The 21280-nt window shown below is 43.8% G+C and overlaps 1 long non-coding RNA gene and 1 other non-coding gene across 2 annotated transcripts in view; both read left to right on the top strand.

The window, feature by feature from the left end:
* LOC108350499 (uncharacterized) overlaps window positions 1–6283 on the top strand; it is a 38137-nt gene extending 31854 nt beyond the window's left edge. The window contains exon 3 of the long non-coding RNA XR_005502642.2: window positions 5967–6283. This is a non-coding gene — a long non-coding RNA (uncharacterized LOC108350499). The remainder of the gene's footprint in view (window positions 1–5966) is intronic.
* On the top strand, window positions 290–394 carry LOC120101949 (U6 spliceosomal RNA). The gene has a single exon (XR_005503002.1). It is a non-coding gene; the product is annotated as a U6 spliceosomal RNA (small nuclear RNA).
* Window positions 6284–21280: the final 14997 nt, after the last annotated feature.

The following is a 21280-nucleotide window of genomic DNA, read 5'->3' as shown; positions in this document are numbered from 1 at the left end:
CTGACACAATTTTGGTAGAATCCTTCCAACATACGTATGTTGGAGACCTCATTTCCCAACATGACTGTTTGAAGACAGGGTCTTTTACAAGAAAATTGAGACAAAAACAAAACAAAACAAAACAAAGGAACAGGAGATAAAGGCCACAGCAAGAAGGTGACCATCTATAGCTGTGGAGAGAGGCCATCAGATGGACCTCAGGAGCCCATGACTCCATCAGCACCTTGATCATGGACTTCTGCCCCTCAGAACTGAGAGAATATACACTTACTATTAAGTTGTATTTTTAGTGCTCTCTTGGGCAGCACATACACTAAAATTGGAACGACAGAGAAGATTAGCATGGTCCCTGTGCAAGGATGACACACAAATTTGTGAAGTGTTCCATAATTAAAAAAAAAAGATTTCTTTTTAATGATGTGTCTGTCGTGTGTGGGGCGAAAGCAGTATGTGTTCGCAGAAGAGGGCACAGAGGATTGATTATGAGCCACCCAGTGTGGATGCTGGGATTCTAACTCAGGTCCTTTGCAAAGAGAAGCACATACTTTTTTTTTTTTTTGGATTTATTTATTTATTTATTTACTTACTTACTTTATGTATGTGAGTACACTGTAGCTGTCTTCGGACACACCAGATATCAGATCCCATTACAGATGGTTGTGAGCCACTATGGAGTTGCTGGGAATTGAACTCAGGACCTCTGGAAGAGCAGCCAATGTTCTTAACCACTGAACCATCTCTCCAGCCCCGAGCACATACTCTTAACTGTGAGCCATCTCTCCAACCCTAGAAAATAAATTTCTGATTAACAAAATAAAAATCACCCTTTCCCTCATCTTCTTCCCTTTTCTTGTTATATGCACTTACTTGGGCTGGTTGGTTTCTGTCCGGTTGTCACAAACTAGAGTCTTCTGAGAGGAAGGAACTTGGATCAAGGAATTGCTTTCATCAGCATGGCCTGTGCACATGTCTGTGAGGATTTTCTTTTTGTCTTCCCTTTTTAATTTCTTTTAAGATTTATTTTGTGTATGCACCCTCTTCAAACACACCAGAAGAGGGCATCGGATCCCATTACAGATGGTTGTGAGCCACCATGTAGTTGTTGGGAATTGAACTCAGTACCCCTGAAAGAACAGTCAGAACTCTTAACTGTTGAGCCATCTCTCCAGCCCTGAGGATTTTCTTTTAATTTTTTTTTTCTGGAGCTGAGGACCGAACCCAGGGCCTTGCGCTTGCTACGCAAGCGCTCTACCACTGAGCTAAATCCCCAACCCCAGGATTTTCTTGGTAAGAGTGATGTGGAAAGTTCCCATCTTTTGGGGAGAGGTACCAGCCTTCCTCCATGGCTTTTGTTTCACTTTCTGCCTCCAGGTTCCTTCCTGGGCTTCTAAGGGTTACTGTAGCCTGTAAGCCAAGTAAACCCTTTCGTTCCCCAAGCTGCTTTTGGGGCAAGCATTTTATCACAGCAACAGAAACTGCCTGCATCCCAATCCTGCTGCTTTCTACTTAAACTTCCTACATCCAGAGTCCGCTGAAGAACGTGGTGCATTCAGAGAACTCAGCCAACCGCGTGTAGGTGGCTTTACAAAGACCAGAAATAAGAGCTCAACCTCTGCTTGTGTTCTAGCAACTGAGAGAGATCAGTTTTGTGTTTGCTCTGCCCTCTTGTTTCAGACTTTCAGAAAGACTGAGAATCACGAAATGAGAACTTATTAAAACAACCACTTGAATTCAGCAATTGCTCTCGTCTTCCAGTGTCTATACTCCTTCTGTTTGAAATATGTGGCAGACATCTTGTCATCTCACTCAAGTGCTTCAGCATGCGTTACCGAAGGCTGGAGACACACTATAGAACTCTGAAACCATTCTCTGTGGGCACATATACTAGATTGTGATCTAGTCTTCAGTCTATATTCAGATCCCTACCACCACCACAAAATGCATTTATACACAATTGGTTCTATTTACCAGCCAGAGTTTGACCAAAGATCATGGATTTTATTTAGTAGTGACACAGTCTTTTGTTTTGTTTTGGAGAGAAGAATATTATAGATTCATGGGTAAAAAGGTTTAGAGGGAGAGAGAGGAGCCATGCTGGTTTGATTTAGACATAGACAAGTAGCCACAGGGTGGGGAAGGGAGCTTTAGAGAGACAGCCCAAGTTGGGGCTTTGGTAATTCATGACTTGGAAGGCAGAAGCAGCTGGATCTCTGTGAGTTCCAGGACATCAAGAGCTACCTAGAGAGAACTAGAGGAAGCACCTAAAAGACAGAAAGAGAAGAAAAAGTTACTCTGAAAGGTGGGCAGAAACAGTACAAAGATGGACACTTTCCAGGGTTTTACTCTTTGTTTTCAGTCATCAATGCTATAAAATGACATTTTCACAATTCAACATGCTCTTTTTAAATGAATGTTTCTTTAGATAAATTATTCTCTTAAATTATGTAAAAAGCTGGGTCTGGCCTCAGAGAAGATGTACCTAACCCTTGAGAAACGTGAGGCCCCAGGGAGTGGGGAAGCCTGGCAGGGTATGGGAGTGTGTGGGGTGTGTGGGATGGGACATCCTCTTGGAGACAGGGGTGGGATGAAGGAATAGGATGAAGAGATTTTGGAGGGCAGAATGGGGGAGGGGATAATGACTGGACTGTAAAAAAATTAAAGATAATTAAGAACTAAAATAAAATTAAAAAATTATGTGGAGAATTGATAATGATGTGGAGTTAGAAACCAAGTTACAGTGACAGCATCTTTCAGATCAGTAATTTATATTTTTGGTTGTGAGCCTAGCCTTTAACGGCTGAGCCATCTCTCCAGCCCCAGATCAGTAATTTAAAAGGATACCTTTTTGTCTCAAGTTGGTTATGACGGTACAGGCTTGCAATCCCAGCATTGTGGATGCTGAAGCAGGACTGTGGGCATGGAGTCAATCTATCTAAACACAAAATATTTAATAGTTTTTAAAATCCTATGGAAGAGTTAGAAATTGTCACTAGGGTGATCGTAGCCTTTAGAGTTGCGTGGGCCTTCATTGAAATCTCCGTTTCTTCATGAGGTTGGCTTATTGTCTTGCATCTGTCCACCTTGCCCTTCGGGACTGTGGGCATTTGTTGCAGATGAGGTCTGGTGCCAATGAATCACCTCAGCTTTGGTCTGTCTGGAGGCGTTTTAATTTCTTTTGTGCTTTCAAACCAGAACAGCTCCATCGGCTGTAAGACTCTCAGTTGGTAGTGTTCTTCCCAGCCCTCCAACCTCCTCATCTTCCTTTACTTTCAAACTTTCTGAGGGAAACCTGCTCACCTTACTGATGAAGACCCCGAGGAAGTGACCACTCATTTTCATACGCTCATTTGAAGGCTTCTCTCTCTCTATCTTTCAAAAGTTTGTTTTAAGGAGCTGGAGAGATGGCTCAGTGGTTGAGAACCCTGGTTCCTCTTTCAGAGGACTGGGGTTCAGTTCCTGGTACCTACATGGTGGCTCACAACCATGTATACTCCCATTTCAGGGTATCCGACTTCTTCTGACCTCTGGGCAGCACGGTCTTGATTGTTTTTTCTCCTATCCCATTCTCTCTGCTTTTAAATTTTATTTTATTTTAGGTTTTTTCTATTTAATTTCAATGAGAATATGGGGGAAAAAACTGTGGGTCAGTTGGCCACATTTAACCTAGTGTTCACCAAATGACTGCATCTTATCCAATTCAGTGAACGGATCAATATTTAAGGACTTCTAAGATGTTCTCAGTTTTATTCATGGCCCCTTCTCCCTTTGCATGTCTTGCTAGTACAGCCCTCTCCACAGGACATGCTACTGAAGGAAGGTTGTAGTTCCCAGTTGTTGGCGTAGGTCTTGTCATCCCTAGGTGTCTTCTGGGGTGAAGGTAGAATAAAGCAAGGCATGGCGGCTATGGACATAAAGTTCACCTCTAGAGAAGACCCCTGGTTTTCAGGAAATGGGAGGTTTGTAGGCAACACTACCACTATTGCTACAGAAAGCAAGAGACAGGCTGTGTAGACAGGAAGGGGCTCAGAGTGACATTTAATCACTGGACATTAGCGGGGGACATCTGTCAGCCTTTCAGTGAGGAAGCTGGGCCCGTAGCCGTGGGATGACAATATGTTCCAGGCTTTATAATCGCTTGGAAAATACCACTTCTGCTGAAGGTTCGCTCAGCATTCGTTGCAAATCCTTCTATTTTATTACAGAAATCCCAGGCAAATCCTTCAGCGAGTGGACTTTCTATTAACACAAAGCTGCTAAGTGAAAAACAAAATGAACAACATAAAACTTAAGCCAGATCCTAAATAATCACACATTGGCCCTCCGACACCAGCCGGGAGAGGCTTGCTTCAGAACTCTGAACGCTTCTCAGAGCAGCGCGGCTGAAGAGGCTGGAGAGGTGGCTCAGTGGTTAAGGGCGTGTACCGTTTTTGCAGAATACCTGGGTTTGGTTCCCAGCAACCCACAAGGCAGCTTACAACTGTCTGTGACTCCAGTTACAGCCAGGGCTCCTCCTCTGATCTGTACACACAGGCGGCTCCCCCTGTATATACGCAGACAAAACATTCATACATATAAAATCGTATTAAATCACTTTTAATGATTTAATGAATAAACAAAGACCTGACAAAAGCTGCATCCTGGACAGGTGCCCCTGGACCCTCGTCCTTCCTGCTTCTCTGTTTCTAGCACCTTCTTTTTCTCTCAAAGAGAAGGTTTTAACGGCATACCTGCCCTTCAGCAGTAGACGGAAGGCATTAGAAGTGTGATGTTCTGCAGCTCAGTCACTCTCATGAGCTGCTGCTGTAGGTCCACAGGTCACAAGGAAATCCTAAAGATAGAGTTTTCTTTATGTAAGCGTGTGTACGTCTCTCTGAGGATACGGTGTGTGTATGCAGGGACCTACTGAGGTCAGAAAGAGGTTTTAGATTCTCTGAAGCTGGAGCTACAGGTGGCTGTGACTGTCCAATTAGGGTGCTGGGAACTGAACCAGGCTCCTTCAGAAGAACAGCAAGTGCTCTTAACTACCGAGCCATCTCCCAGCCTTCAGGAGGAAATTCTAAGAGCGTTTCCTTTATGTAGCTATGACCAATATACTTGGGAGAACAACCAAGTGAGTAAGATGAGGAGAACTTGTTGGAGGTAAGTTTCCAGTTATTTACTTATTTATTGGTTGATTGATTGATTGATTTTTCTTTTGGCGTTAGAGATGGACCCCATGATAGTTAAGCACACGTTCTACTGCTTAGCCAAATCTCCAGGCCTCTAACCCCCACATTTATCAGCAGCCTTCTTTCCTGACGGGAGAATGTTATCACTGACTTTTGTGGAAAGAATATTGGAACTCCGAAAGATATTTTAAAAATAAGATGGGGCCCTGGGAGTGTGGGTCAGTTTTGAAGCATTGCTCAACATGTGTGAGACTTTCGATCTAATTTTCTAGGACCGAAAATAATGAAAAACAATAAGGTGGATACTGTCCATTACAAATGACTTTTGGCTCTGTGACCCTGGGGCTGCAGTAGTGGTATGTTTCACAGTTAATGCTCTTAGCAGGAGCCATTAGCATCACAGTGTGGGGCAAGATCAACATTCCATTCCCATTTGCAGAACGTGGGGTATATCCACGCTCAGGATAAACATCTTCCTAAGGCAGTGTAGGGACCAATTTCATGAGAAAAACAGATTCATTTAGCAGGATTAGTTCCCTCGCTTATCTGTGGAAAGCTGAGCTAAATCTACCACATACGTCACCGGTTAGTCAGTCCCTACGTGTACAGCATGCATGGGTATCTGCCTCCCTGTTCATCCAACACGATGTTATTCACTAGGCATTACAAGATGACACATAAAACTAGAATCAGATTGAATATATCATGTTTTGTTCAGAACTGCTAGGAATGATTCTAATGTCTATATTTTTAATATTTCCCTTCGTTTTTGTTTCTCTTGTTTCGTTCTGTAAACAGTATCTTTAACAGAGCTTAGACGTGTTAACGAAGCAGGGCCCTCTAAGCCAGGAAAAGTAGGTTCAATCAGCAGTCAGATGGGTCTGAGAAAAGCCTTCATGCTGCACATTCTCCAAATGAACAAATAAACACCAATTCAGGCTTTAAAAGCTGATTAAGGGCTCGCGCGATGACTCAATGGGGAATGATGCCAACCAGAGGACCTAAGTTCATTCCCCAGGACTCCCACGTGGTAGAAAGAGAGAACCAACTGACTCCTGCAACTTGTCTCCAGACCTCCACGTGCACACTGTGGCATGAGCACCAACCCTTCCCAGCACACAGAATGAACAAATAAAATGGAATTTTTATTTTTAGAAACTTAACTAAAACTTGCATTTCAAGTTTTCTTTTAACTTTGTTGTTGTTGTTGTGTGGGGAACAGCACTCATCAGTTAACCCTAATCTTCAAGCCTCAGGCCAGAGAAAGACCGACCCTATCTCAAAAGCAAGGTTGAAGACCTGCCCCTGCATTTGCCCTCTAGCTTCCATGTGCAAAGGCACATGTACACATATGTGCCCATGGACACATGTGTATGCAAAAGACACAGCTTCTTTCTGTCTGAAAGAAGCGACGTCCAGTCCCATTCACTCCGTTGATGTGAGTTCTTACTCTCACACACATGAAAAATGAAAAGGAAGGTTAAAGGGGGCTGACACCCGTCAGCCTAGCAATGCACAGCATTTACCTGGGCATGTGCACCTAACTCTAAACGTCTATTTCAAGGAGCCAGGGTTGCTTAGCTCTTTCGTTCCAGTCTCTGCAGACTCAGTCCTGCTGCAACCTTCTTGCAGGAGCCCCTCCTCCTTCCTATTCCACCTCCATCCCCTGGGGACTCTGCTTTCTGGTGCAGACCCCGAGTCCCCTTAGCTCTTTCCCTTAGACCCTCTCAGCTTTCCCTTCTAGTCCATCTCCATTCCTTTGTGTCACCCACCACTGACTCACCTAAGCACCCTCTACCAGGGACCCCACAGTCACCACACTTGCCTGGGACCCAGAGTGGGCAGCAGCAGCCCAAGAACAGAATACCCACCAACAAGGACAAGACCAGGTATTTATACCAAGAAACACCTCAATCCTTACCACGCCAGATGCCTAGATTCCAGCACAAAAGCACACACATGAACAGGAAGATGATCCCTCTTCCAGAAGCCGAAAACCGTATTTCAACATGCCCTGAAAAAAAAAAGCAATTTATCTGAACCGTAAGGCAAGGACTTCAAAACAGCAGCCATGGGTATGCTCAAGGACCTTAAAGAGGACATGGACAAAATGTGAAAGTACAATTAAAGAAATAGAATACAAAAGGATATATTTGTCCAATGAAAAAAACGGAGCTCTTGAATTTAATGATTCTTTGAATTTTAAACATACTTGGGGCATCCTGTTCTACTGAACAATAATAATTATTATACAGACGACAGTGATTTAGAGGCTGGCATTCGACTTCTCTCAGTGCTCCAGCCTTTGCTTTGCAACTGCTGAGACCCTAGGTGTGCATTACCACTCCTGGCTCCCAGTGCCATTTTAAAATGCATTGAATTTTTAGTAATTTTTATTATTATTATTTTTTTTTACATTTTAACCATTGCCTCCTCCCCATCTCCCTCTCTCCTTTGCCTCTAAGAGAGAGCTCCCCTACCTACTTCTGGTTCACCCCTCCAGCATCTCCCTTCACTGGGTCAACAAGCCTCCACAGGACCAAGCACCTCCCCTCCCACTGATGTCAGATAAGTCAGTCCTCTACTTCATATGTAGCAGTTATCACGGACCCCACTGATGGATACTCTTTGGTGATTTAGTCCCTGGGAGCTCTGAGGGTACTAGATTAGTTGATATTGTTGTTCTTCCTATGGGGTTACAATCCTTCACCTCCTTCTGCCCTTCCCCTAACTTTTCCATTGGAGTCCCCGGGCTCAGTACAATGTTGGCTGTGAGCATCTGTATCTGTCTTAGTCAGGTACTGGCAGAACCTCACAGAGGACAGCCATACCAGGCTCCTGTCTGTAAGCACTTCTTGCCATCAGCAGTAGTGTCGGGGTTTGGTGTCTGCAGATGGGATGGATATCAAGGTAGGGTAGTCTATGGATGGCGTTTTCTTCAGTCTCTGTTCCATATTTTGTGCCTGCATTTCCTTTAGACAGCAACAATTCTGGGTTAAAAATTTTTGAGATAGGTGGGTGGCCCCATCTCTCAACTGGGGACCATGTCTATGTACTGGAGGTGGTCCCTTCAGGTTCTATCTCTCCTCTTTTGGGTATTTTGGCTAATGTCATCCCCATTGGGTCCTGGGAACTCTCACATCCCTGGCATCTGGGACTTTCGAGTGGTTCTCCCACTCCCTACCCCCACGCCCCACTGCTACTTATTTCTAGTCATTCTCCTGGCCATCTGGACTTCTCTCCTATCTCTTCCCATGCCTGGTCCTTTCCTCCCTTTTCCCCCCTCCCTTTCCCCTCTCCCACCTAGATCTCTCCCTGCCTCTGCCTCCCGTGATTATTTTGTTCCCCCTTCTAAGCTGGATTGAAGGAAGCATCCACACTTTGCCCTTCCTTCTTGTTAAGCTTCATATGGTCTGTGAGTTGTTATTGTGGGTATTCTGGGATTTGGGCAAATATCTACTTCTCAGTGAGTACATACCACGTATGTCCTTTTGGGTCTGGGTTACCTCACTCAGGATGATATTTTCTAGTCCCATCCATTTGCCTACAAAGTTTGTGAAGTCATTGTTTTAAATTGCCTAGTAGTATTCCATCATGTAAATGAGCCACATTCTTCAGCTGAGGGACACCTGGGTTGTTTCCAGCTTCTGGCTATTATAAATAAGGCTGCTATGAACATAGTGGAGTGCATATCCCTGTTATATGTTGGAGCATCTTCTGTGGTGTAGCTGGGTCTTCAGGTAGAACTATTTACAATTTTCTAAGGAACCTCCAGACTGATTTCCAGAGGGGTTGTACCAGATTGCAATCCCACCAGACAATGGAGGAGTGTTCTTCTTTCTCCACATCCTTGCCAGCATCTGCTGTCACCTGTTTTTTGTTTTTTGTTTTTTTTTTTTAATCTTTGCTGTTCTGATTAGTATAAGGTAGAATCTCAGGGTCCTTTTGATTTGCATTTCTCTGATGACTAAGGATGCTGAACATTTCTTTTTTTTTTTTAAAGATTTATTCATTTATTATATATAAGTACACTGTAGCTGTCTTCAGAGAAACCAGAAGAGGGCATCGGATCTCTTTACAGATGGTTGTGAGCCACCATGTGGTTGCTGGGAATTGAACTCAGGACCTCTGGAAGAGCAGTCGGGTGCTCTTAACCACTGAGCCATCTCTCCAGCCCTGAACATTTCTTTAGGTACTTCTCTGCCATTTAAGATTCCTCAGTTGAGAATTCTTTGTTTAAGCTCTGTATCCCAGTTTTAAATTGGGTTATTTGGTTTTCTGGAGTCTAACTTCTTGAGTTTTTTGTATGTTGTGGATATTAGCCCACTATCAAATGTAAGGTTGGTAAAGATCTTTTCCCAATCTGTAGGTTGCCATTTTGTCCTATTGACAGTGTCCTTTGCCTTACAGAAGCTCTTCTGTGTCATGAGGTCCCATTTGTCAATTGTTGATCTTAGAGCATGAGCCATTGGTGCTCTGTTCAGGAAACTTTCCCTGTGTCCATGTGTTCGAGGCTCTTTCCCACTTTCTCTTCTATTAGTTTCAGTGTATCTGGTTTTATGTGGAGGTCCTTAATTCACTTGGACTTGAGCTTTGTACAAGGAGATTAAGAATGGATCAATTTGCATTCTCCTACATGCTGACCTCCAGTTAGACCAGCATCATTTGTTCAAAATGCTTTCTTTTTTCCACTGGATGGTTTTGGCTTCTTTGTCAAAGATCAAGTGACCATAGGTGTGTGGGTTTATTTGTAGGTCTTCAATTCTATTCCACTGATGTACCTCTCAGTCTTTGTACCAATACCATGCAGTTTTTATCACTATAGCTCTGTGGTATAGTTTGAAGTCAGGGATACTTTCTCCCAGAAGTTCTTTTATTGTTTAGAATTGTTTTCACTATCTTGGGTTTTTTTGTTATTCCAGATGAAGCTGAGAATTTCTCTTTCTATCTCTGTGAAGAATTGAGTTGGAATTTTGTTGGGGATTGCATTGAATCTGTAGATCAATTTTTGGTAAGATGTTCATTTTTACTATGTTAATCCTACTGATCCATGAGCATTGGAGATCTTTCTGTCTTTTGAGGTCTTCTTCAATTTCTTTGTTCAGAGATTTGTAGTTCTTGTTATACAGATCTTTCATTTGCTTGGTTAGAGTTACAGCAAGATATTTTATATTATTTGTGACTATTGTGAAGAGTGTTTTTTCCCTAATTTATCCTTTGCACAGAGGAAGGCTACTGATTTGTATGAGTTGATTTTATATTCAATCACTTTGCTGAAGTTGTTTATCAGGTGTAAGAGTTCTCTGGTAGAATTTTTGGCATCACTTATGCGACTATCATATCATCTCCAAATAGTGATACCTTGACTTTTTCCCTTCCAATTTGTATCCTTTTGATCTCCTTTCGATGTCTAATTGCGCTGGCTAGGACTTTGAGTACTAGTGACAGAGTGGGCAGCTATGTCTAGTCCCTGATTTTAGTGGGATTGCTTCAAGTTTCTCTCCATTTAGTTTGATGTTGGGTATTGTTTTGCCATATATTGCTTTTATTATGTTTAGGTATAGGCCTTGAATTCCTGATCTTTCCAAGACTTTTATCATGAAGGAGTGTTAAATTTTGTCAAATGCTTTCTCAGCATCTAATGAGATGATCATGTGATTTTTTTCCTCTTTGTGTTTGTTTATATAGTGGATCACATTAATGGATTTTCATATATTGACCCATCCCTGCATCCTTGGAATGAAGTCTACTTGATTGTGGTGAATGTTGGTTTTGCTCTGTTCTTGGATTCCGTTTCCTAGAATTTTATTGAGTGTTTTTGCATTGATATTTATAAACGAGATTTGTCTGAAGTTCTCTGTCTATGTTGGGTCTTTGTGTGGTTTAGGTATAAGTTTAATTGTGGCTTCATAGAATGAATTGGGTAGTGATCCTTCTGTTTCTATTTTGTGGAATAGTTTGAGAAGTATTGCTACTCTTTGAAGGTTTGATAGAATTCTACACTAAAACCATCTGGCCCTGGGCTTTTCTTGGTTGGGAGACTTATAATGACTGCTTCTATTTTCTTAGGGCTTATGGGACTGTTTAGATAGTTTATCAGGTCCTGATTTAACTTTGGTACCTGGTGTTTGTCTAGAAAATCATCTATTTCATCTGGATTTTCCAGTTTTGTTGAGTATATGCTTTTGCAGTAGGATCTGATGATTTGTTAATTTCCTCAGATTCTGTTGTCATGTCTCCCTTTTCACTTCTGATTTTATTAATTTGGATACTGTCCCTGTGCCCTTTTAGTTAGTTTGGCTAAGAGTTTATCTACCTTGTTGATTTTTCTCAAAGAACCAGCTCTTGGTTTTGTTGATTCTTTGTATAGTTCTCTTTGTTTCTAATTTGTTGATTCCAGTCCTGATTTTGATTTTTTCCTGCCTTCTATTCCTCTTGGGTGTGTTTGCTTCTTTTTCTTCTAGAGTTTTCAGATGTGCTGTTAAGTTGCTAGTGTTGGATCTCTACAATTTCTTTATGAAGGTACTCAGTGCTATGAATTTTCTTCTTAGCACTGCTTTCATTGTGTCCCATAAGTCTGCATATGCTGTGCCTTCATTGTGGTTAAATTCCAGAAAGTCTTTAATTTCTTTAATTCTTTCCTGACCCCATTATCATCCAGTAGAGAGTTATTCAGTTTCCATGAGTATGTGTGCTTTCTATTGTTTTTGTTGTTATTGAAGACCAGCCTTCGTCCATGGTGATCTGATAGAATGCTTGGGTTTATTTCAATCTTCTTGTATCTGTTGAGACCTGTTTTCTGTCTAATTATCTGGTCAGTTTTGGAGAAGGTACCATGAGGCGCTGAGAAGAAGGTATATTCTTTTGTTTTAAGATGAAGTATTTTGTAGATTTCTGTTGAATCCATTTGGTCCATAACTTCTGTAAGTTTCACCATGTCTCTGTTTAGTTTCTATTTTCATTATCTGTCCATTGATGAGAGTGGGGTGTTGAAGTCTCCCACTATTATTATGTAATGTTCAATGTACGTTTTGAGCTTTAGTAACATTTCTTTTACAAATATGGGTGCCCTTGCATTTGGGGCATAGATGTTCAGAATTGAGAGTTCATCTTGATGGATTTTTCCTATGATGAGTGTGAATAAGATTTCCCATCTCTTTTGATAATTTTTGGTTGAAAGTCTTATTTATTAGTTATTAGAATAGTTACTCCAGCTTGTTTCTTGGGACTATTTGCTTGGAAATTTTTTTCCAGCCTGCTCTGCCCTATTCTACATATTGGGGAAAAAGCTGGTAGGCAATGGTCTCATGACTAGGGAAGGAGGACATGGGCTCTGGTCTCATTATCGGAGGGGGCAGAGACGTTAGTACTAGTAATAAACAGGGAAGGAGAAGGTGGATATAGAATCTACCCTGGCATAACTTCTTTAGGTTCTTTCTTTTTTCAGGACAGCTCGGGGCTGTTTCCTTGCCTGTTTCTTTAAGATGTGACACCTGGCTTCACACACTGTGAGCACAGCCATGTAGTTTATATCAGGGGATGCCTTCCTCCCTCCTCATGCCTAAGCCTTGCCCCAACAGCACTGAAGACCTCTGCTTGCCTTTTTTTAAAAACTAGGTAGCCCACCAATCCCCTTCCTTTAAGGAGATGTCCCTCTTTTGCTGACTGAAATGCCCCTTGCCCCAACACATCCAGGCAGCCCACACTGTCTCTCTGAAAGGAAAGCCAGAGCAGAGATGATCAGTACAGAACTGACCCAGTCACCCCACTTTAGGCTCTACACTTAGACAAGCCCCAGAGCCTCTACTTTCACAGGTAGAGCACCCACTTTTCCTAACATTTTGACCCTGCCCCCATTCCTCCACGTTTCTTATCATGCTCTGGTTGTAGTAGCTGGAGACTGCGACTGACAGCTGCACAGCTCTGAGCCAATCTACCTGCTTCCCTCAGGACAGCTTCATCACATCCTACAGCAAACAGGAACCCCCAAAGTGATGAGTAGATTCAATGCGCGCAATGCCTGCAGTACATGGTATGACTTGTGCCAGATGCTTCCTCTCTGGGCATCTGGAGGGTGCTCTATGATGGAGAAGAATTAGAGCACTCAGAGGTACCAAGAGTCTCAAAACTGTGTCTGCAGTCCCAGCTGCATCTCGTCATTCCACGTGTCACATTTACTGTCGCCCATCCCACCAGCTACTTTCCTTTGCCTTAAATTAGTTCCAGTTGGTCGTGACACTTCAAAGCAGAGACACCTTGACAATTTTATGTGAAGGAAATTGTTTTAAAGACAAGGTCTTATGTAACACAGGCAGCCAAGAATGACTCTGCACTTCTGATCCTCTTGTCTGCACCCCCAGAATGATGTGAGTACAGTGTATACTTCTAGGCATGGTTTACACGGTGCTGGACAAGAGGCCCAGGGCCTCATGCATGCAAGGCAAGTACTATATAAATCAGCTCTAGACCCTTGATATTCTTTTTAAAAATAATTGTGGGGGGTTGGGGATTTAGCTCAGTGGTAGAGCGCTTGCCTAGCAAGCGCAAGGCCCTGGGTTCGGTCCCCAGCTCAGAAAAAAAGAAAAAAAAATAATTGTGAACAGATTAAATAGAATTGTCCATAGAAATGCTGGATAAACATTCTTTTTAAGCTCACCACTTATCTTGCAACATTTAAGGGGGACTTCCAGAGCCAAAACTGAAGGTGAAAACCAGGGTGATGAGGAACTGAGAGCAGGCTCTTCCTTGTGGTCCTTGGCAGCCTTGGGAACCGCGCTCTGTCTGTTTATTTTAAGAAAGTGAACAGAAAGTACAGAGAGTTCCCATACATGCACCCTAAGCCCTCTTTAGACCTCCTGTCATTAATATCTTGCAGAATTGTATGTGTTTTCTATAATCAATAAATCTATGTGGAGCCATTGGTTAGGAACCAAGTCCACAATTGAGGGGTTTGTTGGATCAACGAGCCTGAGACTGGATGACTGTGTGATGTCATTTAGTCATCACTGAAGAATTGCAATGGTTTCACTGCAGAATGTCCCCAAAGGCTGCCTGTTTGTCTCTGCCTCTTACTCATCCCCTGGCAACCAGTGACCTTCTGAGTGTTTCCCTAACTTTGCCTTTTCCAGAATGTCCTATGTGGAGTCACATAGGTCACAGTGTGTGGCCTTTTCAGATTGTTTCTTTACTGAGTAATAGGCATTTAGGATTTCTCCCTGGCTTTACATTTTCTTTTCTTTTTCTTTTTCCAGGGTCTTTCTATGTACTACGGCTGTCCTGGAATTCTCTATGGAGATCAGACTGTCTCGAATTTTTTTTCCCCTGAGACAGGCTTTCTATGTGTAGTCCTGACTGTCCTGGACCTCACTTAGTAGGCCACACTGGCCTTGAACTCATAGAGATCCACCTGCCTCTGCCTCCCAAGTGCCGGGATTAAAGGCCTGTGCCACTCTGCCTGGCTCTTTTCATTACTTTAATTATGGAACAATATTGCACTGCCTGTATGTAACATAGTTTGTATATTTCTTAGTGATCGAATCAGGCTGATTACTGGGGTGTTATAAAAAGCCTGCTGTGAGCAAACATGTTGTGAGAGCATGATGACCAACACAGTGCTTTGTGTAAATACCAAAAATATGATCGCCACATCGTATGGTAAGATCATGTGTAGTTTTTAAATAAATGGACAAATTACCTTTAAATGTTCTTTCTCTATATTTGGTACAAGTTTTTTTTTTTTTTTTTTTTTTTTTGTTTCTTTTTTTCGGAGCTGGGGACCGAACCCAGGGCCTTGCGCTTCCTAGGTAAGCGCTCTACCACTGAGCTAAATCCCCAGCCCCTTGGTACAAGTTTTTAGGCCGACATGTGTTTTGTACATGTTGTCTCCCAGTCTGTGGTTTGTCCTGTCACAGCAGCATTTGTGCCTCTCAGAGAGTAGACAGTGGTTTCTATACAGCTTTTCCAAACACATTTCTCATCTGCCCTCTGCTTGTATTCCCCGATCATTCCCTTCCTCCAGCTCCAGTCTGTTTATCCTGTGCCCCTTTCCTCATCCCCTTCTCTATCCTGGACTCCTTTACATTTTTTGGCTTCTACAGGTATTCCAACTTAATATATAAATCTAGAAGATTGAAAGGTATGGTCTAGCTATGAGAAAAAACATTTGACATTTATCTTTTTGGGTCTGAACTACCTTACTCAATATGGCTTTGTTTGTTTGTTTGTTTGTTTGTTTGTTGAAGTTCTATCATTTTACCTGTAGATTCCACATTTCACTTTCCTTTACAGCTAAATAGCATTCTCTTATGTGTACGCACCACATTTTCACTGTCATAGCAACTGTGAATAGGGCAGCTGTGAGCACCGCTGAGCAAGGATCTCAGTGGGCGTAGAACCTTTGGATGAACGTGCCTCGGAGTGCTGTAGTGGTCCTTTGCATGGCTCCTATTCCTTTACATTTGTTAGTGTGTTCTACAATCCAGAATATGGCCTGTCTTTAAATTTTCCTCCGAAATCGTGTGTGTGTGTGTGTGTGTGTGTGTGTGTGTGTGTGTGTGCGTGTGTGTGTGCATGTGTGTGTGTGCATGTGTGTGTGTGCATGTGTGTGTGTGTGTGCGTGTGTGTGTGTGTGTGTGTGTGTGTGTGTGTGTTTCTGTTGTTTCTTAGGCATCACTCATTTTTTTAAGAAAAGATCATTTACTGGCCCAGAGTTTACCAAGCAGGCTAGATTGGTTACCCATTAAGGCCTTCTTGCTTTTACTTCCCCAGTGCTAGAATTATAACCGTGTTCCTCTGTTCCTTACTTTTTTACATGAGTACTGGGGTTCTAAACTCAGATCCTCATGTTTGAGGCAGGCAGTTTACCAACTGAGCCATTTCTCCAACCTCCAAAATCTTTTATATTTTTGAAAAGATTTATTTATTTACTTACTTAGCTATATTTTTGTTTTTCAAGACAAATTCTGTTTCTCTGTGTAGTCTTGGCTATTGTGGAACTTACTCTGTAGACCAGGCTGGCCTTGAACTCATAGACATTTGTCTACTTCTGCCCTTAAGTGCTGAGAGTAAAGTCATGCATCACCGCCTCCTGGCTGACATATTTATCTTAAAATTTCTGTCTCTCTCTGTGTCTGTCTGCCTGTTTGTCTCTCTCTGTCTCTCTGTCTCTCCCCTACCACTCCCCCCCCCCCGTGTGTGTGTGTGTGTGTGTGTGTGTGTGTGTGTGTGTGTGTGTGTGTGGAAATCCTGGGGGGCTGAGGAGGCCAAAGGCACTGGATATCCTGGTTCTGGAGTTCTAGGAGGTTGTGGTCTATGTGACATGAGTGTCGGGATGAATTCAGGTCCTTTGTAAGAATAACATGCACTCTTAGCCCATGAGCCATCTCACTAGCCTCAAGTTGATATTTTTTAAACAAGGAAAGACAGGAAACACCAGGATGAGGAGAAACAAAGAAGTCCCAGAAGTGTGTGACAAAGGTGTGTCCTTGAGCCATAGGACCAAGGACAGGACAATTCAGAATACTTTCCTCTCGGGCATGTGCAAGGCTTGAGTAGCACTGTAGCTATGGGAATAAAATGTGTCTGGGATGCTATTTTCTGTCTTTGGTATTCATCTAAGAATGCAGCATCTTTGCTAGGTTCAGGAAGTGCTGTGCTCTGCCTGGACACATCTCCTCTCTTCTCTGCTCTACTTCTTAAGGAGGCTTTCTCTGGGTGATTTGGGTATGTCTGGCTAAACAGAGTGCTGGGAGAAAGAGTTAGAATAAGTTAAACCTGCCTGCTGCTGCTCTTTGCTTGGACTGATAAATGGACAGCCTTGTCTCTGTTGGCATTGAGTCCTGCCAAGGTCTGGCTACAACTACTCTCAGAGCCCACCCAGCCTTGGCTTCCAACCTTGTGGCCTTTGTAAACAAAACTTCAACCTGGACAAAAATAGAATTTAATGTGTGGTTACTTGGAGCCAAAATGCCAGTGCCAATGGGGACATCCAATGGTCTACCTCTGCAATTGAGGAACCCACTCCTGAGCTGGTCTGTGAAAGTTCTATTGAGTCTTCCTTCCTTCCTTCCTTCCTTTCTTCCTTCCTTCCTTCCTTCCTTTCTTTCTTTCTTTCTTTCTTTCTTTCTTTCTTTCTTTCTTTCTTTCTTTCTTTCTTATTCTTTCCTCCTGAGTATTTGGGACACCACAGAAGACAGAAAGCAATGCTCCCAGATGTCTCAGGTCTTTAGGAGTAGGCTCAGATTTGGGGACCAGAAAAGTAATGAAGAGAAGTTGAAGTTCTCCAAAGAAAGTGAATCTTATAACAAGCCCACAGTTCAAGCATTCTACCCAGGACTCATTCACTCTGTGCCAGGTTGTTTCATGATCTTTTCTGGGAAGATAGGAAAAAATGGCAGTGACTACAGGCCACAAAAAGAATTCCACCTGGGGTTGGGGATTTAGCTCAGTGGTAGAGAACTTGCCTAGCAAGCGCAAGGCCCTGGGTTCGGTCCCCAGCTCCAAAAAAAAAAAAAAAAAAAAAAAAAAAAAAAAAAAAAAAGAATTCCACCCAAGTCTAGCTTGGTAAATGAATGAGTTTGTTGCAGTTGTTTATAGAATATAATAAGAGGTTTCTTAGGCACAGATAACTCCAAACAGGGATATCACTGAAAGCAAAGCCCATGCAGAGTGGGTGATAACGCATGAAGGCTTATTCACCTTAAAAATCTTGCATCTCTCTGAACTTCCTGCTCCCTGTGAGTTTTATGAACTTCCTGTGCCTTTTAATTTTCCTCAGTTTTAATTCAGAGGAAACAGCTGTAGAACACAGGCACTACCAGCTCAGCACTGGTCCTTGTTCCAGAGCTTGTAGATGATCTAGATCTGGGTTCCCACAAAAAAGGTCAGAGCACAGTACCATCTCCCCAACAAGAAAATTTAAATCTGTCTCCAGCATGGGGCATACTCTTGAAGCTTGTCTCTATTTTACAGGCATACTGGGGAGAGGTGGGCTGGAGGGGGGGACACTGAATCCAGTTCCTGTTGGGCTCTCAGCACTTTCCTAACATGCCTGTAAAATAGAGACAGGCTCCAAGAGTGTGTCCCAGGCTGGAGACAAATCTGAAAATTCTTGTTGGGGAGATGGTACTGTGCTGTGAGCTCCACCATGAAGGAGAGGGATGCCCAGGTGTGGATGCTCAGTCAGGCATTCTGGGAGATATCAATCTGAAGATAACTTCAGGGAACACAGTGAGAAAGCAAGACAGGACAGGAAGTACTTGAAGGTGGGGTCCCTAGATACAAAGCTGAAGACAGTGTTTGAGTGCAGACTTATGGGAGGGTAGGCTCTCAGGACAGAGGGACATCAGAGAAGCAGGAGAAGGAGCCATGCGAAGTTGCCATTGCCTCATCCATGAATGGGGAGGGATCGGAAACAGACATTACAATTGTCCTCCTTGAAACAAGTGTGTGGCCTCAGTCACACTCCTAGTAGATCAGTGCTGAGACTTTGTGTTGTGGGCTTAAGGAATTTCTGTCTTCACAAGAAAGATTTCCTGGACAGAGGCAGGATAAAAAGTTAGTAGTCCATGTTTACCTCAGGATCTGGGTCTGGCCTAGTGCAAGGGTCCAAGGATGGATTCTTAGTGGGACACCAGCCATCTGGGAAGGAGAAAGCCGTGTGGAATGTGGTCATTACTGAATACTGGAAACTCCTACTAGGGTCTTGCAGAGACAGTGCACGGCCCATGTCTGTGGTAGAATGGAGGATGTATAATCAACTTCTGTTGTTCTGTGATCCAGGGCTTCTCAGAACCTGCTAATTCTTGTCATACATGGCTAGTTGGCAAGGTGGACTCAAGAATCAAGAGAATCCCAAGGGAAAAGATATGAAGCTGAGGGGCGGGGCCAGGAGTAAGTTAGGCAGGCTGACCAAGGAAAGGGCAGGGGCAGGGAAAACCGCTCTCCTACAACTTTGGTTTTGTTTGATTGGTTTTGTTTTGAAATAGGTTTTTACCCTGTAGTGCAGGTGACCTGTTGACTTCCAATGAGTAGTGATTTTCCTGTCTCAGTATCCCAAGTATGGCAATTACAGGCATGAGCCAAAATGCAGGGCTCTAACAACATTTCACGAGGGCAGAGAAGCAGATATGAGCGTCCCGTGTGCTATCCCACTCCTGCTGTATCTGAAACGCTGAACAGCAGCCAGGCCAGCAGCGGTTCTGAAAGTTGAAGAGCAGTGTCTGGACCAGCCCCAGTTAGGAAAGCCCCAGCCTGGTTCTGTGAACCTAAACTGGGCAAACTGGAGAAGCAGTGACTTGCCACATCCGTAGTTGGCAACAGAGAGGGGCTGGAAACCTTCCCTGAAAATAACGAGAGGAGAAACTTTGATTAGTTAAATCCCAGATAATCCTGGATGATGAAGACAGATCTGGACTCCTTAACAGATTTAGGGTCTGCCCATGGTGAGAAGAGGCCAAGAGGAGTCCATACTACCAAAGTAGGTGCAAACTTCCCAGCCCGTCTTTATCCGCCTGGGGGTGGGGGTGGGGGTGGGGGTGGGGAGACATACAGTGTGGGTGGGTTCAGTGGTAGATCCATCTCTAGTGCCCCCTGTCTCCTAAACTACTAGAGGTGTTCAAGGACACTGAGTGAAGCACTGTCCCCATCTCTTGCTCCTTGGTCTCCATCCCTTGGTGCCAGTATTGGACTTGTGACATCAGTTGGGTGCAGTGGCCTTAGTAGGAAGAGGACCATGACAGCCAATCAGTCTCCACAGAGGGACTCCTTCTTCTATGTGGGTTCAGGACTCCTTGGCTTCTGAGCCATCTCGAAGGCCCCATGAGAGAATTCTTCAATATCACTTGCCTTTGCCAGAAAGGTACGCAAAGATCCAGCCCTCCTAGTAGAGTCCCTGCAGACCCCCACCATCTTGCCAGTTGGGCAGCAGGCAGCAGTGGGGTGCCTCTGTTCAGAAATAGCAGGACCCCTTAAACCCTTAGCACCCTAGCCCAGCTCCTTCCTCAGCTGGTCTCTGCCTCACTTTCCCCATTTTTCTTTCCTTGTTCCATGAGACACATTGGTTTGTTTGAGTAACCTCTCATCAGCAAAATGGGTTTATTTGGTAAGGTCTTCTTCCTCAGGCTGTTCTGGGCTGTCCCCAGTGGATGAAGTAGGCTGTTTCTCCCATCCCCAACCGTTTGGTTGCTTTGTATCTCCAGCATCTACCTGGGGTGTGGGGAGTCTGTCATCTGGGTAACCTTCCACCTCCTGAGGTAGAATCTAGGAGAGAGCAGCTCTAAGATCTGGACCTCAGCCGCAGTCCCGTGGCAAGGTCTCTGTAGCCTCTCCTATTTGAGATGACCCGGGTTGAGTCACCAACTCAGGCTCCTGAGCATCTTTCTTAGCTGCAAGCCTAAGTTTGGATTCATGAAGGCTCACAGCTGCTAATTGGCACGTCTCTATATCTCTGACACCTTCCCCTAACTCTAGAGGTGAATTTTGAGCAACATTCCTGGCAGAGCTGAAAAGGATTTCTCCCCACCCATCCATCCATCCCTCTGGTGCGCGACTGAACAGACAATTATCCTGAAGGAAAGTTACTGGTTTGCTAATCCGGGAGAACAGCTTGGAGGGGAGATTTGGGTCTTCTTTTAATAATGGAAGTTAATGCGCAGCCTCTTGTTATTGTCTTCCTTAGAGCCCCTTGCTTAATCCTCAGGCTTAGCGTTGGCGCCCTCAAACAGCGAGGACAGCAAGGGAGACTCACTGTGCAGGGCTCTGACCCGGTTCCAGGTGGAGGAAGCCCAGCCATACATATCTCCGTGGGTCCCCTGAAGCTCTGCTGTCTGTCTGCCTGGTTTGGAAGCCTGGCCATTTTGAGAAGTACAAGAGAGCAGGGCCCCAAGAGAGGGTGGGCACCTGGGCTGGCGGTTGAGACAAGAGGGCTCGCCCATGTTTGTTCATATTTGTTTGTTTGCTTGTTTATATGCAGTGATGTATGTCTTTGTGAGGGTGCCAGATCCCCTGGCCCTGGAGTCACAGACAGTTGTGAGCTGCCCTGTGGCTCCCCTGCAAGAGCAGTCAGTGCTCTTAACCATTGAGCCATTTCTCCAGCTGCCACCTACCTGTTTTAA

Source organism: Rattus norvegicus, chromosome 3 (genome assembly GCF_036323735.1).
Source record: "Rattus norvegicus strain BN/NHsdMcwi chromosome 3, GRCr8, whole genome shotgun sequence".
In the NCBI taxonomy this organism is placed as follows: domain Eukaryota; kingdom Metazoa; phylum Chordata; class Mammalia; order Rodentia; family Muridae; genus Rattus; species Rattus norvegicus.
This window is presented reverse-complemented; position numbering and strand designations above follow the sequence as displayed.